Source organism: Pipistrellus kuhlii, unplaced genomic scaffold (genome assembly GCF_014108245.1).
Source record: "Pipistrellus kuhlii isolate mPipKuh1 unplaced genomic scaffold, mPipKuh1.p scaffold_m20_p_22, whole genome shotgun sequence".
Classification (NCBI taxonomy): Eukaryota; Metazoa; Chordata; class Mammalia; order Chiroptera; family Vespertilionidae; genus Pipistrellus; species Pipistrellus kuhlii.
The window spans coordinates 5220654-5236597 of record NW_023425521.1 but is presented as its reverse complement, the minus strand read 5'-3'; the positions used below and the strand labels follow the sequence as shown (position 1 = coordinate 5236597).

Genomic DNA, 15944 nt, shown 5'->3' with positions numbered 1-15944 from the left:
TGTGAAAAACTTTAAAAAAGAATTGGTGCTCTATAAAGTGAGTTAAGTAATATAGTTATATAATCAATTAGATGTTACATTCATTTTTATAATCTTGGCCTAAAACTTCATAAATCTATTTTCGTATATAGAAATCATATAGACAAGAAAATTTCTTTTCTTAACATCCCCCAAAGATTTATTTATTTATTTATTTATTTTTAATATATTTTATTGATTTTTTACAGAGAGGAAGGGAGAGAGATAGTTAGAAACATTTTTTTTTTTTTTTGAGAGTTAGAAACATTGATGAGAGAGTCAGCTGCCTCTTGCACACCCCCTACTGGGGATATGCCCGCAACCAAGGTACATGCCCTTGACTGGAATCGAACCTGGGACCCTTCAGTCCCTAAGCCGACGCTCTATCCATTGAGCCAAACCGGTTTCGGCTATTTATTTATTTTAAATATATTTTGATTTTTTTACAGAGAGGAAGGGAAACATCGATGAGAGAGAAGCATCGATCAACTACCTCCTACACCCCCCCCCCACCAGGCATGTGCCCACAACCAAGGTACATGCCCTTGACTGGAATCGAACCTGGGACCCTTGAGTCCACAGGCCGACGCTCTATCCACTGAGCCACTCGGCTAGGGCTCCCAAAGATAATTTAGCTCTTTATTTTAGAAAAAGATTTCTTCTAAAACCAGTAATTGTGAAAAGTCTTATTCCTAAAGATTATATATTCAACCAACTTGTGCCTCAGAACTAATTTCTGCAAATATGGAAAATATAAAAATTGATATGTTTTTAAATTCTTAATAGATACGTTTCTTTCACTATAAAGCAGAATCAGTACACTATACAACTGATTTTGTCAGTGTGTTCCCCAAAGCCTCATCCCATGGCCCCCCCAAAAACATACAGTACTTAGACAAATAAGACTTAAGATCCACTCAACTGCTTTATATCTATTAATCCATTTAATCTTCACTATGAAAAAAAAAAAAAAAAAAAGCTTAAGATCCACTGGGAATCTGGGGATCCAATGAACAGCTACTCCCTTCCCACTGAAAGAAGCCGTGACCTTCCTCGGGGTAACTTGCACTCTGTTCCTGATCCACTGGCAATGATCCCATTTTGTTTCAATTAATGATTAATTTCCCGGTCTTCCCCGCTGGCCTATGCATTTCCACGCCTGGGTCAGTGCCTTTTATCTCCGTGTCCCTGATATCTGCCCCAGGTCCCAGCACAATGTAGCTGCTAGACCAACATTGGTGAACAAAGGAAAAGAATAATGTCAAGGCCACAGCTTCTGCTCCCGGCCTTTCGTTTAACAAGATGTTAAAGGACATACGGCACAATCAGATAATAGTCTATCCCAGGATAAGTTTGCATGTTCACTATTGGCCTACAGATTAGGAATATTGTAATTTAATTCTAGACTGTTTTTCAAAGTGGAGGGAAAAGTGGAGAAGACATGTAATTGCTGCAAGTTTAGAAATGAAATTTTAAAAATTCCTTTTATGCATGACATAAGATAGCCCAAGATTCTCTCCCTCCCTCTCTCTCTCTCTGTCTCTTTCTCTCTCTCTCTCTCTTAATATATTTTTATTGAAGGGAAAGAGAGAAAGAGAGAGAAACATCAATGATGAGAGAGAATCATTGATCGGCTACCTCCTGCACATCCCCCACTGGGGATTGAGCCCGAAACCTGAGCATGTGCCCTTGCTGGAATTGAACCTGGGACCCCTCAGTCCACAGGCTGATGCTCTATCTACTGAGCCAAGCCAGCCAGGGCACCAAAAATTCTTATACTGAATCGTTTATGGTAGCCGGGAAACAAATGTCCTGATGTAGCTGAATTTCTGATATCTGATCCTTTGGAAATGCTCTCAATGGATACCTTATACAAGGTGCCATTAGCACCTGAATGGAAACAAACTCTGCGCAGCTTACTTCCTACAAGATCAAATAATAGTCATGACTCATGTCTGGATCTGTGGACAACTGCACCAAAGTGGGGTATCAATCAGTGGAAAGTAGAGTAATTCCAAGGCCGAACCTGTAAAGTAAGTTGGGAAAAGGGGGCGGTCAGAACTGGCTGGGCTGGAAGAGCTCCCACAGGGAAAACAAAGCTGCCAGCTGGATGTGTTCCTCTGAAACAGTTCCAGTGCCTGGCCCTGCTCAAGGAGCACAGCCACGGTCAAGAGATGCTGGGAGGAGGGGGTGAAGGGTGAGAGAGCCGCCCAGCCGGCATGGCCCAGTGGTTGAGCATTGACCTATGAACCAGGAGGTCATGGTTGGTTTGATGCCTGGTCAAGGGCATATGCCAGGGTTGCAGGCTTGACCCCCAGTAAGGGGCGTGCAAGAGGCAGCTGATCAATTACTCTCTCTTTATTAATCTTTCTCTCACTCTCCCTTCCTCTCTGAAATCAATAAAAAATTATTTAAAAAAAAGAAAAAAAGAAAGAAAACAGGACTGTATTTTTTAAATGAATGTTTAATTGAATGTCAACTGTAATTGAAAAGTAAGAAACATTTAAGCCCTGGCTGGTTTGGCTCAGTGGTTAGAGCACATGTGTCAAACACAAGGCCCGCGGGCCAAATCCGTCCCGCCAGGCCTTGCAATGTGGCCCGCACCGCGCTGTCATCACTGCACTCCGCTGCGTTTCCATCACAATGACAGTTTATGACTGTTCAGTAAACCATTCGGCCCGCGATTTAGGCTGGATTTTAGATTTTGGCCCCTTCTCTGATTGAGTTCGACACCCCTAGGTTAGAGGGTCAGCTTGCAGACCAAAGGATCGGCTATGATTCCCGGTCAAGGGTTTGTACCTCAGTAGCGGGTTTGTATGCCTGGTCAGGGTGCGTGTGGAAGGCAACCAGTTGATATGTCTCTATCATATCGATGATGTTTCTTTCTCTCTCCACCCGCCTCCTCTCTTCCTTCACTCTGTCTGAAAATCAATGGAAAAAATATCCTCAGGTAAGGATTAAAAAACCCCACCCATTTAAAAAGAAAGAAACCGGTTTGGCTCAGTGGAAGAGCGTCGGTCTGAGGACTGAAAGGTCCTGGGTTCGATTCCGGTCAAGGGCATGTACCTTGGTTGCGGGCACATCCCCGGTAGAGGGTGTGCAAGAGGCAGCTGGTCGATGTTTCTCTCTCATCGACGTTTCTAGCTCTCTATCTCTCTCCCTTCCTCTCTGTAAAAAATAAATTTAATATATATATATATAGAAAGAAAGAAATGGTGGTACTTCTAAAGAAACAGGCAGTCATAAGAGTGAGAGCTTAAGCTTAATCCTTTTCTACTTGTTCTCCAGATGCATAAAAGCCTGCAGAGGGTTTGGGAAGGAAAGCTGGTCAACCTCCTCCCTGAAGACCACCTGGCTGGCCAGCAGGCTTATAATACCAAGGGAGGCACGCCACGGGCCCTCCCCTTGCCCACACCAATACACCCCTAGGTATGGGTCTAGCCCAGACATTACACCTTTCCTTTCCATACTGCCATCCGGGTAAGCAGTGAGTCTGGTGCTCACCCTGTCGCCTTGAAACAGTGGGTGAAAAGGACTTCCACCAGGTGTGTCGGGCCAGACCTTCCTGGGGCACATCTGTAGGTAGAACTCTGCTGAGCCCAGCGATGCCTGCCGCTGGCCATTGGCCAGATTAGATTTCCTCGGTGACTCTGATCTCCTGAAAAACAGCAGCTTTGGCTGAGCTGATGTTCTCATGCTAGTACCCTACTCCAACCAACTCTGCCTCTAAAAAACCAGTCTGGATCTTGGCACAGGAAAGTGCTCATCACACACACACACACACACACACACACACACACACGGCTGCCACCAAGCCTTCCTGCCCAACCTGTGCCAAAAATGATTACGTATTTCCAACAAAGACTGATGATGAACATAATTGAGGGTCAGTGGACCCCAGGGATGGGGAGAGATCTCACTGCCATTCCACAGAGCAGGGGCTTCCCACATTCTAGCCTTTCCTAACCAAGGTGACTTCTTCCCCCAACATAAACATGGACCCATCTTTCAGACTAGCAGAGCATTAGCAAAAAAACTAAACTTCCAGAGACCAAAAAGTCACCGCTGGGATCCGAATCAGAGTCAACTCTTGATGCTATGAACTATTACATAAATTTCTAATTGTGAGTAACCTATTATCAGAGTTGTTGTATGCTTTTTAAAATTGATTTTGGAGAGAAGAGGGAATGAGAAAGAGGGAGAAATATCGATTTGTTGTTAAACTTACTTATGCACTCATTGGTTGCTTCTTGTATGTGCCCTGACCAGAAATCAAACCCACAGCCTTGGTCTAGTGGGACAATGCCCTAACCTAGTGGTCGGCAAATGGTGGCTCTTGAGCCACATGCGGCTCTTTGGCCCCTTGAGTGTGGCTCTTCCACAAAATACCACGGCTTGGGTGAGTCTATTTTGAAGAAGTGGCATTAAAAGAAGTTTAAGTTTTAAAATTTGACTCTCAAAAGAAATTTCAATCTTGTTGATATTTGGCTCTCTTGACTAATGAGTTTGCTGACCACTGCTCTAACCAACTGAGATACCCGGCCAGGGCTGACTGTTACCAGAGCTTTGTTCCAAGATTTAGCCAAATTCTGGCCTCTCACCATGTGCTTTCAAGTAATGCAATGTAATTAAAATGCTATCATAACCTACTTATCAGTTACTAAATAGATTTGTGATCTTAGGCAGGTCACTTCCTGTCCCTGGGCTTTGGTTTCATCATTCATTCACTCAACAAATATTTATGGAGAAGCTAGTCAGATCCAGGCCCTGTGTTAAGTGCTGAAGACAACAAAGATGAGCAAGATATCTCCTGGCTGAATAATTGCTCGCTCTGTGGTTCATGTGCTAACGTAAATATCGTGTCACATGACTGCAGGAGGAAAACTGGGAGGGGAGCACCCCTGTGCCTGATAAGGGGTTAGGCTTCTAGCACCAAGAGTCTGTTTCTTCCAAGATGGTGATGAATTGCAACAGGACACAGAAGCCATTTGGATATCCCATTCCAGGAAAATGTGTGCAGTACAGCCCTCGACCAGTGCAGATAAGGAGTTTACCATTGGCAGTTCACCATCTGGCACTGATACCTCTCTTTCAAATGGAATGGAAGCCAGATTCTCATTATCAGACTTCTGTGGTATCCAGTGCTAATGATCAGCTAGGAATGTAAGTGACACTTGGTGAAATCAAGTCTCTTCCAATTCAAAGGTCAGAAAGCACATTCCTATACTGTGGCCTACATACATAGATATACTTAACCAACTTCACTTAGGAGGAGGAAAAAAGAAACCCAGACAAACATGAAATAAATCCACTGTAAAGTTTTCTTTCAAGCACAAGCAGAAATAAAACCTGTTGATGTGTTGTTGCCGGGAACTCGGTGTTAACCATGAGATGCTACTGAACTATAGTTGCTAACTGGGGCTTACAATTACCTTGCACACTAACTAATACTATCTAAATCCTTAAATGCTGAAAGGGGCAGTTATGAACTCCCAAAAGGTCAGTATCCTTCTAGTGTTTTTTTTTAAGATATATTTTAAAATATATTTTATTGATTTTTTTATAGAGAAGGGAGAGGGAAAGTTAGAAATATTGATGAGAGAGACACATCGGTCAGCTGCTTCCTGCACACCCCCTACTGGGGATATGCCTGCAACCAAGGTACATGCCCTTGACCGGAATCGAACCTGGGACCCTTGAGTCCGCCAGCCAATGCTCTATCCACTGAGCCAAACTGATTAGGGATCTTTTTCTACTTAACTATATTTCTGCTTAACTATATTTACTACAATAAATATGTTTTGATGTTGTAATGTTTAAAACCTGGTATATGTTATTATTTTATACTAGAAGCCTGGTGCACGAAATTCTTGCACTGTGGGGTGTCCCTCAGCCTAGCCTGCACCCTCTCATAGTCCAGGAGCCTTCTGAAGATGTCCGCCTGCTGGCTTAGGCCCGCTCCCTTAGCGCCGCCATGGAAGTGGGAAAAGCTCCTGCCACCGCTGCTGTGCTCACCAGTCATGAGCCCGGCTTCTGGCTGAATGGCGCTCCCCCTATGGGAGAGCACTGACCGCCAGGGGGCAGCTCCTGCATTGAGTGTTTGTCCCCTGGTGGTCAGTGAGCGTCATAGCAACCTGTCATTCCACCATTCGGTCAATTTGCATATTAGTTTTTTATTATATAAAATAAACTGTCATCAACCATTATAATATTTAATGTCTTTTCCTTTCCCTCCCTGCCCCTCAAGCACTTTACCATTGGCTTTCTCAGTCCCAAGCTCCATAACTTTACCTTCCTTTACCTCCATAACTCATTTCCTAAGCCCATTTCTTGTAGGAATTACTTTTTGTACCTCTGTAATTTATCACTGCCTTCCCAAGGAAGTGTGAGGAATCTGATGCTGCCACATTCAGACTGGCTGGTAAGTCAGTTATATATATAGAATAGCTCAGTGCTTAGACCTTTTTCTATCTTGAAGTAGAAGTGAAGGTAATATGCAACCTTCCCCATTCCATTTTCAATTCTTCATCATATAAGTGTGTATACACACACACACACACACACACACACACTGTATTTTCCGTATAAGATGACTTTTGAAATGAAAAAAAGTCAATCGAAAATCGGGGGCAAAAGACCAAAATTGCACAAAAATTACCTGCAGATCTTGACGACAAAGTAAGTCTTTTCTTTGAAGTGGGGGGTAGTCTTATACAGCGAATATAGGCCTAAACCTATGTTTTAACTGTAAAATTAGGGGGTCGTCTGATACGCCGGAAAATACGGGGTGTGTGTGTGTGTGTGTGTGTGTGTGTGTGTGTGTGTATAGCAATAAAAATGTTATGTGTTAAGAAGACAAGTATTTTTTTTTTATCAAGATTCTTTTCTCTTTTTTTAATATATGTTTTATTGATTTTTCACAGAGAGGAAGGGAGAGGGACAGAGAGCTAGAAACATCAACCAGCCGCCTTCTGCACAACCCCCACTGGGGATGTGCCTGCAACCAAGGTACATGCCCTTGACCGGAATCAAACCTGGGACCTTTCAGTCCACAGACTGACACTCTATCCACTGAGCCAAACCAGTTTTGGCTGTTAAGAAGACATCTTGATGATTGCACAACAATATAAATACACTTAACATCACAGAACTGTACACTCAAAGTGTTTTAAATGGTCCCTTTTATGTTATGTATATTTTACCACAATTTAAAAAACAGCGCTAACCAGTTTGGGTCAGTGGATAGAGCGTTGGCCTGCAGCCTCAAGGGTCCCGGGTTCGATTTTGGTCAAGGGCATGTACCTTGGTTGCAGGTACATACCCAGTGGGGAGTGTGCAGGAGGCAGTTGATCCATGTTCCTCTCTCATGATGTTTCTCTCTATCCCTCTACCTTCCTCTCTTTAAAAAAAATCAATAAAATATATTTTTTAAAAATAAGTACCTAAACAACTTTAATTGAAAAAATACAGTTGACTTGTGTATATGAACCTTGTTTTCTGTAACCTTTCTAATCTCACTTATTAGTTCTAGTAGGGTTTTATGTTTTGTTTTGTTTTTTAATATTCCTTTGGATTTGCTATGTACAGCCATGTTTTATGTCTCCTGTATCATAAAGACAGTTTTATTCATTTATTTTTCAAAAAATCTACGTTGACAAAGCAAAGGTTCCAGAGGATAAAATCTTTTTTTTTTTAATATAATTTATTGATTTTTTACAGAGAGGAAGAGAGAGAGATAGAGAGCTAGAAACGTCCATGAGAGAGAAACATCAACCAGCTGCCTCTTGCACACCCCCTACCGGGGATGTGCCCACAACCAAGGTGCATGCCCTTGACCGGAATCGAACCTGGGACCCTTCAGTCCCCAAGCCGACACTCTATCCATTGAGCCAAACCGGTTTCGGCCAGAGGATAAAATCTTGTGGGTTTTTTGTACCCTCCAGTGCTTCTAAGATATGCCAAGGAGGAGGAACCAAGTCACACAGATGTCAACTCAGATAAGGGAAGATAAGATTAAAATTACTTTGATTCCCACACGTGACAATAGTTTGAAAATGACTTTGCTTCAACATGTGATTAACAAAAACACCTTAAGCCACGTATCACTCCCGAGCCAGGAAGAATGACGGCGGAGGGAACTGGACGGACGTTGGCTCCTTGCTTATGTGATCACAGGGTGACTCCACAGAGGGAACACTGTTTCAGCCTGTTTGGTCTTGGTCCACCCAGAACACACCCCTGCTGACTTGCTTCTATCACTAATTTCAGATGGGGTTGAAGTAGGCAAGGCAAAAGACTCTGACAGTCTTCACAGGGGAAATCTCAGACCCGCCTGCCCCAAAAGCCTGCACAAACGAATTGTCCGAGACCTGCAGAGGCCCGGGGTCAGCAGCCAAAGTCATAAACTGAGAAGGTGAGGAGCCAGAGGGGCACCGCTGTGGTGAGACCAAACTGGCCTCTGCTGGTTTGCAGAAGTCCCCTGGTTGGGGTGGGGCATGGGAGGAAACTGTTTTCTGGGGTTGGAAACTGCTGTTCTAGATCATGGATAGTCCAAATTGTATGATTCTCTCTGGCCTCTTAAAAAGACTAGCCAAGCTGTAACCCGTTTGGCTCAATGGATAGAGCATGGGCCTGCGGACTCAAGGGCCCCAGGGCATGTACCTTGGTTGCGGGCACATCTCCAGCAGGGGGTGTGCAGGAAGCAGCTGACTGATTTTTCTAACTCTCTATTCCTCTCCCTTCCTCTCTGTAAAAATATATATATATATATTTTTTTTTAAAGGCTAGCTATTTTGTGTGAAGCCCTGGCTACACAGCAGGAGCATGGGTAGGTAGGCATTATTTTCTCTCTTTTATTTTTTTTAAAATATATTTTATTGATTTTTATACAGAGAGAAAGGGAGAGAGATAGTTAGAAACATCGATGAGAGAGAGTCATCGATCAGCTGCCTCTTGCACACCCCCTACTGGGGATATGCCCGCAACCAAGGTACATGCCCTTGACAGGAATCAAACCCGGGACCCTTCAGTCCCCAAGCCAACGCTCTATCCATTGAGCCAAACCGGTCCGGCTATTTTCTCTCTTTATTGATACTATTAAACAATTACTATTTATCTTACTATTTATCCACCTCCTCCTTTGATACATGATGTTATCCAACACCACCACACTCTACTATAGGGGTGTTGAACTCAATCAGAGAAGGGGCCAAAATCTAAAATCCAGCCTAAATCACGGGCCGAATGGTTTACTGAACAGTCATAAACTGTCATTGTGATGGAAACGCAGCAGAGTGCAGTGATGACAGCGCGGTGCGGGCCACATTGCAAGGCCTGGCGGGACGGATTTGGCCCGCGGGCCTTGTGTTTGACACGTGTGCTCTACTACCTACTTCCGAATCACGCTTCCACATTCTTCAGACTTTTCCCTGCCCTCCAAGCTCACCTTCATCCTAGCTAACTTTGACATCCATAAGGATGGTCCTGACTGGACCGTCTGTTCCTTGACCTCCTTACCTCCAACGCCCTTTACTACTCTGCTTGTCACCACACTATGTGGACAGACCTCAGCAGCCACCCCTCACCCTTAAACTTGACTGGTTCACTCTTGAACCACCAGTTCCTGCATCTCCACTTTCTCATTCCCATTCTTCTTCCCAATGTTGACTTCACTCTCCTAAGCTATCGGCCCTTCCTAGCTTCACATCCCTTCCACACAGCCTGGACCATTTGATCCATCCTTCCTTTGCTCCTGATCTTCACCTTCTCCTCCTGGTAAAACTCCAGCCCTAGCTCTAGTTGACTTTCTGCCCTGACTCCTACACTGAGACACCCACACAGACTGTTGCCAGGACAACCCAAAGGCCTCTAACTGCCCCACCCCTTTCCACCCACTGAGCTGGTAGTCCTTCTACTTGTCCTTGTCAGTCCTCTCTTCTGTTCCCTACCTTTGTCCCCTCCCCTTTCATTCTCACTCTCAGCAGATAACCTCACTCCTACTTCACTGTGAAAATAGAAGCCCTCAGGCAGGATCCCCCTCCACTTCCTGCCCCCACTCCCACCCCACTAAAATCACTTATTTTTATCTACACCCAGCCTTCCCTCCCTTTTACTGTGGGAAAAGTTTCCTTCCTGTATTAATCCCTCCACCTGAGCCCTGCATCCAAATAGCTCCAACATCCTCAGGGACCTTGGCTCTCAAAATCCTCTCTCTGTCCCTCCAGTGTCTCAATATGGAAGTCTCTCCTATGTTCTAAAAAGCATGTGCCTAATACACTACACGCCCATTTCTGGGTACAAATCTCCCCTTCTCTCTTTGCCTTTGGAGTTGGAGTTCTTAACCCTGTTCACACTGAGAAAGCCTCTGGCAGTCTGGCAGATAATGTTTTTTTTAGTGCATGCAACAATAGACAGGATTACCATGGAAACCAATTATATTGAAATACAGTTGTCAGAATATATTCTTAAAAGTTGTGACATAGCCCTAACCGGTTTGGCTCAGTGGATAGAGCCGATGCCTGAGGACTGAAGGGTCCCAGTTTCGATTCTGGTCAAGGGCATGTACCTCAGTGGCAGGCACATCCCCAGTAGGGGGCGTGCAGGAGGCAGCCGATCAATGATTCTGTGTCATCATTGGTGTTTTTATCCCTCCCTCTTTCTTCCTCTCTCTGAAATCAATAAAAACATATTTAAAAATAATAATAGCCGAAACCGGTTTGGCTCAGTAGATAGAGCGTCGGCCTGCGGACTGAAAGGTTCCAGGTTCAATTCCCATCAAGGGCATGTACCTTGGTTGTGGGCACATCTCCAATAGGGGGTGTGCAAGAGGCAGCTGATCGATGTTTCTCTCTCATGGATGTTTCTAACTCTATCCCTCTCTCTTTCTCTCTGTAAAAACTCAATAAAATATGTTTTTAAAAAATTAAAATAAATAAAAATAAAAAAAAATAATAATAAGATGCTAGTCTGGTTCTGTCCCAGCTCTGGTCAGGATCCTTCTACAGCTTCCCATTCTGCAAGGCACATCCAGGTCTGGTCTTTGCTGACTTCTCCAGTTCACTGCCGGTTCACCCTCAGCTCAGCATGTCTTCCCCACATCTGCCTGGACACCTGCTACTTCTTCCATTCCTTCAGCACACACCTTCCCTTTTTCCCCCCTCCCACATAGACTCAAAAATACTTTCATTTTTGTTTTGTCATAAGGGATGAGACCATGCACCTTGTTCTGTAACTTATTTTTGTCACCTACCATATGTTGTCTAACTTTCCAGGCCAATGAACGTTCTACTTTATATTCCTTACCAATAGCTCCTTCCAAGCGGAATTGCTGAGTCAAAGGTTATGTGCATTGTACATATCAAGAGAACTGCCAATTTATCCTCCAGAATGTATCCATTTATATGACGACCGATAATGCATAAACACAGTATATAAAAGCACCCACTTCTCAAATCCTCATCAACACTAGACATTATAAATATTTTTTAAATAGCATGTTTTGTTCTATTTTGTAACCAAAATGTGAATTTAGCATAAATTCCTTCACATAAAGACCTTCAGCTCTTCATTTTAATGGTTTGACGTTTTCTGGGCTTCCTTTTGAAACTCCCTATTGTATAGGACTCCAGTTTCAAGATCTAGAGCTGCTTTAACTAAGTCCCTCCCTCCCATTTCCTGAGGCAATCCTCATTTCCCTACCTCATACCTCTGCCTTCTTACCTCACCTCTCCAACATACTGAGCTCCAACTTACTGCAGGCCAGGTGTCCAGGAAAGGCTAGAAATGAAGGTGCGGCCAAAATAATGTTTGTGGTGCGTGTGTGTGTGTGTGTGTGTGTGTGTGTGTGTGTGTGTTTAACCTGGAAATAAAGGCTTAGGCCATTTAACCAACTTGTTAGTTCGCAAAGGCCACATTTATAGTAGAGGCAGACTACTTAGTAATCAAGTCTCTGGTAATGACCTTGAGACCCTGGATCTAAAACCCATGAGCAAGATCAGGAACCCAGGCCTTTTGCTACACCTCAATGAAGTTGGATCTGAAACAGTATCTGTAGGATGGTGACAAATAACTAGGTTTTAGTTTTTTAGCATTTATTTTAAAGCAACCACTCATTTTGCTTTTAACTCTGCATAAGAGCCTCTATCGGTGAGAGCAGCCAAGCTATTCTCCAGGTCTGACTGCAGCCAGTGATAATCATACCTTTGGCTGACAGGCATTGAGTGTTGTCTCTGAGTTCGCACGGTGCTAAGTGCTCATCTCCTTCAACAGACATGCACTGGTCAGCTCTCAGCAGACATGGAAAACGAAGCTTGCTGGTGACCAGGAGCCTTTCTGCCCAGCTCTCCTCGTGTACAGAAGCATCCGTCTCCAGACCGTCTGCAGACTAGGGGCCTCCACTGCTCTGAGCTGGCTTCACAAGGGAAACCTACCCTGCAACCTCTCCAGCTCAGATACATGCACACGTCCTGACCTGTTTGCCTATAAACGGGGATTTGAGGTATGTTTTACCGCTTCTGGGAAACCAGGAGGAGGAGCGAGGCACTGTTATTAATCCCAAGAAAAGGCTGAAATTAAACTCTCGAGTTTCACATGGGTTCGTACACTGCTTACAGCTTCTTCTTCTCCAGGAAGCAAGCAGCCTTGCCCGACTCACCACCTGGAGGGAGGCCTGGCGAGGTGACTCTCACCTCCGAAGTCTCCCTCTCCACCGGGGCGGACGCAGAGGGGCCGGCCCAGGCTCAGGACAGCGGCCCCGAAGGCGCGGCCCCGGCGGCGAGGAGAGCCGGGAGGACAGCGAGGAGCGGCCGGCTTCCCGGGGATCATCCGACGGCGGGCGGAGGGGAGGGACGCGGCGCCGGGCGAGCCGGAGCCTCTAAAGAAGCCCCGAGGGCTCCTGGCGGCGGCTCTGGAAGGCGGCCGACTTCTCATAAAAAGCGAGAAGGCAAGAACAAAACAAACCAAACCAAAAACCACGTCTGGGCGGCGGTGCTTGGCCAGAGCCTCTGCAGCGGCCCCGGGAGCACCAGCCAGACGGGCAGCCAGACGGCCCAGCGGCCGGGAGGCCGCCGGGGCCGGAGCCGAGGGCGGGAGCCGACGCTCCGATAATTGGTTCCGAGACAATGGGCCTCCGTAGGGAAGAGATAAAGCAGGTCCTTATCTCACCGCCAGCCTTCAGATAAGTTCCCGGTGAACTAAAGACCTGCAGTGCACCAGCGAGGGGACTGTGTGTGTGTGTGTGTGTGTGTGTGTGTGTGTGTTAATATATATTTTATTGGCTTTATTTATTTATTTATTTACAAAGAGGAAGGAAGAGGAATAGAGTTAGAAACATCGATCAGCTGCCTCCTGCAACCCCTTTGCCCCCCACTGGGGATGTGCCTACAACGAAGGTCCATGCCCTTGACCGGAATCAAACCTGGGACCCTTGAGACCACAGGCCGATGCTCTATCCACTGAGCCAAACCGGTTAGGGCCACGAGGGGACTTTTGGGAGAAGGCAAGAAGACAGCTTTATGGTGCTGGGACAGGGGAGGGTTTCTTTAACAAGGGACATGTCCCGTGCACAAGAGAAGGAAAGGATGGCTCACTCTATCAATGGAAAAATGGGCAGCCCTGGCTCCCTCCCCAGCTCAGCTGGTGAGAGCATTATCCCCATACGCCAGGGCACATGCAAGAATCAGCCAATGAATACACAAATAAGTGGAACCAACCAATTTCTCTTTCTGTGTCTCATTAAATAAGAAAAAAAATCAAGAAAAAAGAAAAAAGAAAAGAAAAGAAAAACAAATGGGCCAAGGATCTGAGCAGGTGATTCCAAAAGGTTCCTAATAAAAGAGCATCAACTTCAGTTGTGCTCATAAGTGGAAACTAGTCCCACCGGCGTGGCTCATTGGTTGAACATCGATCTGAGAACCTGGAGGTCACAGTTCCATTCTGGCCAGGTCACATGCCACGGGTGTGCAGGAGGCAGCCGGTCAATGATTCTCTCTCATCACTGATGTTTCCGTTTCTCTCCTCCTCTCTGAAATAAATAAAAATATATTTTAAAAATAATAATAAAATAGAAACCACATGAGATACCACTTTACACTTATTAAGATAGCTAGTCTTAAAAAAAAAAAAAAAAAAAAAAAAAGCCCTGGCTAGTGTGGCTCCCCCAGCTTGGAAGGGTTGCAGGTCAATTCCTGACCAAGGGCACATCCCTGGGTTGCAGGCTCCAGCGCCAGTGGGGGCGTGTGTGGGAGGCAACCAACTGGTGTGTCTCTCTCATAGAGATGTTTCTCTTGCCTTCTCCCCTCTTCCCTCTTTTCCTTCCACTATCTCTGAAAAATTAATGGAAAAAATATCCTCCGGTGAGAATTAAAACAAACAAACAAAACACAAAGAGCATTAAGTAGCAAGCATTGTCCGGGATGTGGAGAAACTGGAACCCTTGTGCATTGCTGATGGGAATGTAAAACGGTGCAGCGCTGTGGGAAATGGTATAGCAATTGCTCAAAAAATTAAACATGAGCCAGGGCCAGTTTGGCTCAATGGATAGAGCGTCAGCTTGGGGACTGAAAGGTCCTGGGTTTGATTCCGGTCAAGGGCATGTACCTTGGTTGCGGGCATATCCCCAGTAGGGGGTGTGCAAGAGGCAGCTGATAGATGACTCTCATCAATGTTTCTAACTCTCTATCTCTCTCCCTTCCTCTCTGTACAAAAATCAATAAAATATATTTTTAAAAAATTAAACATGAAATTACTATATAATTCAGTAATTTTACTTCTGGGTACAGACCCAGAAGAATTGAAAACAGAGACTCAGATATTCGTACACCCATGTCCATAGCAACAGATGAATGGATGAACACAAAACGTGTTATATACATACAATGGAATATTATACAGCCTTAAAAAGGAATGAAATTTTGACACATGCTACAACATGGAGTAACCCTAAAGACATTATCGTAGGTGAAATAAGCCAGGCACAAAAGGGCAAACACTGTATGATCCCACTTGTATGAGATACCTAGAGTAGTCAGAAAATCATAGAGGCAGAAAGTAGAATGGTGATTTGGGGTTGCATTATTTATTTATTTATTTTTATTTATTTATTTTTAAAATATATTTTATTGATTTTGTACAGAAAGGAAGGGAGGGAGATAGAGAGTTAGAATCATCGATGAGAGAGAGTCATCGATCAGCTGCCTCTTGCACACCCCACACTGGGGATATGCCCGCAACCAAGGTACATGCCCTTTACCGGAATTGAACCCAGGACCTTTCAGTCCCCAAGCCAACGCTCTATCCATTGAGCCAAACCGGTTTCGGCAAGGGTTGGGTTATTTAATGAGTACAGCATTAAAGTTTGAAACTATGACAAAAGTCTGGAGTTGAATGGTAGTAATAGTTACAGAATCATGTGAATGTACTTTATGCCATAAATTATACATTTAAAATTATTAAAATGGCACATTTCTTGTTACCCATATTTTCCGGCGTATAAGACGGCCCCCTAATTTACAGTTAAAACATAGGTTTAGGCCTATATTCGCTGTATAAGACTACTCCCCACTTCAAAGAAAAGACTTACTTTGTCGTCAAGATCTGCAGGTAATTTTTGTGCAATTTTGGTCTTTTGCCCCCGATTTTCGGTTGACTTTTTTTCGTTTCAAAAGTCGTCTTATACGCCGGAAAATATGGTAGGTATACTTAATTTAAAAATAAAAATGAGCTGAAACCAGTTTGGCTCAACAGATAGAGCGTCGGCTTGGGGACTGAGAGGTCCTGGGTTCGATTCCGGTCAAGGGCATGTACCTTGGTTGCGGGCATATCCCTAGTAGGGGGTATTCAAGAGGCAGCTGATCGATGACTCCCTCTCATCGATGTTTCTAGCTCTCTATCTCCCTTCCTCTCTGTACAAAATCAATAAAAAAAATAAA

At 44.6% G+C, this 15944-nt stretch overlaps 1 protein-coding gene across 1 annotated transcript in view; it reads left to right on the top strand.

Moving 5' to 3' along the window:
- Nucleotides 1-15944, top strand: part of LOC118726263 (tubulin gamma-1 chain) — a 31933-nt gene that overhangs the window by 10829 nt on the left and 5160 nt on the right. Inside the window, exon 12 of the mRNA XM_045586247.1 lies at nt 7410-7422. The gene's annotated coding sequence lies outside the window, so the exon portion shown is untranslated. The remainder of the gene's footprint in view (nt 1-7409; nt 7423-15944) is intronic.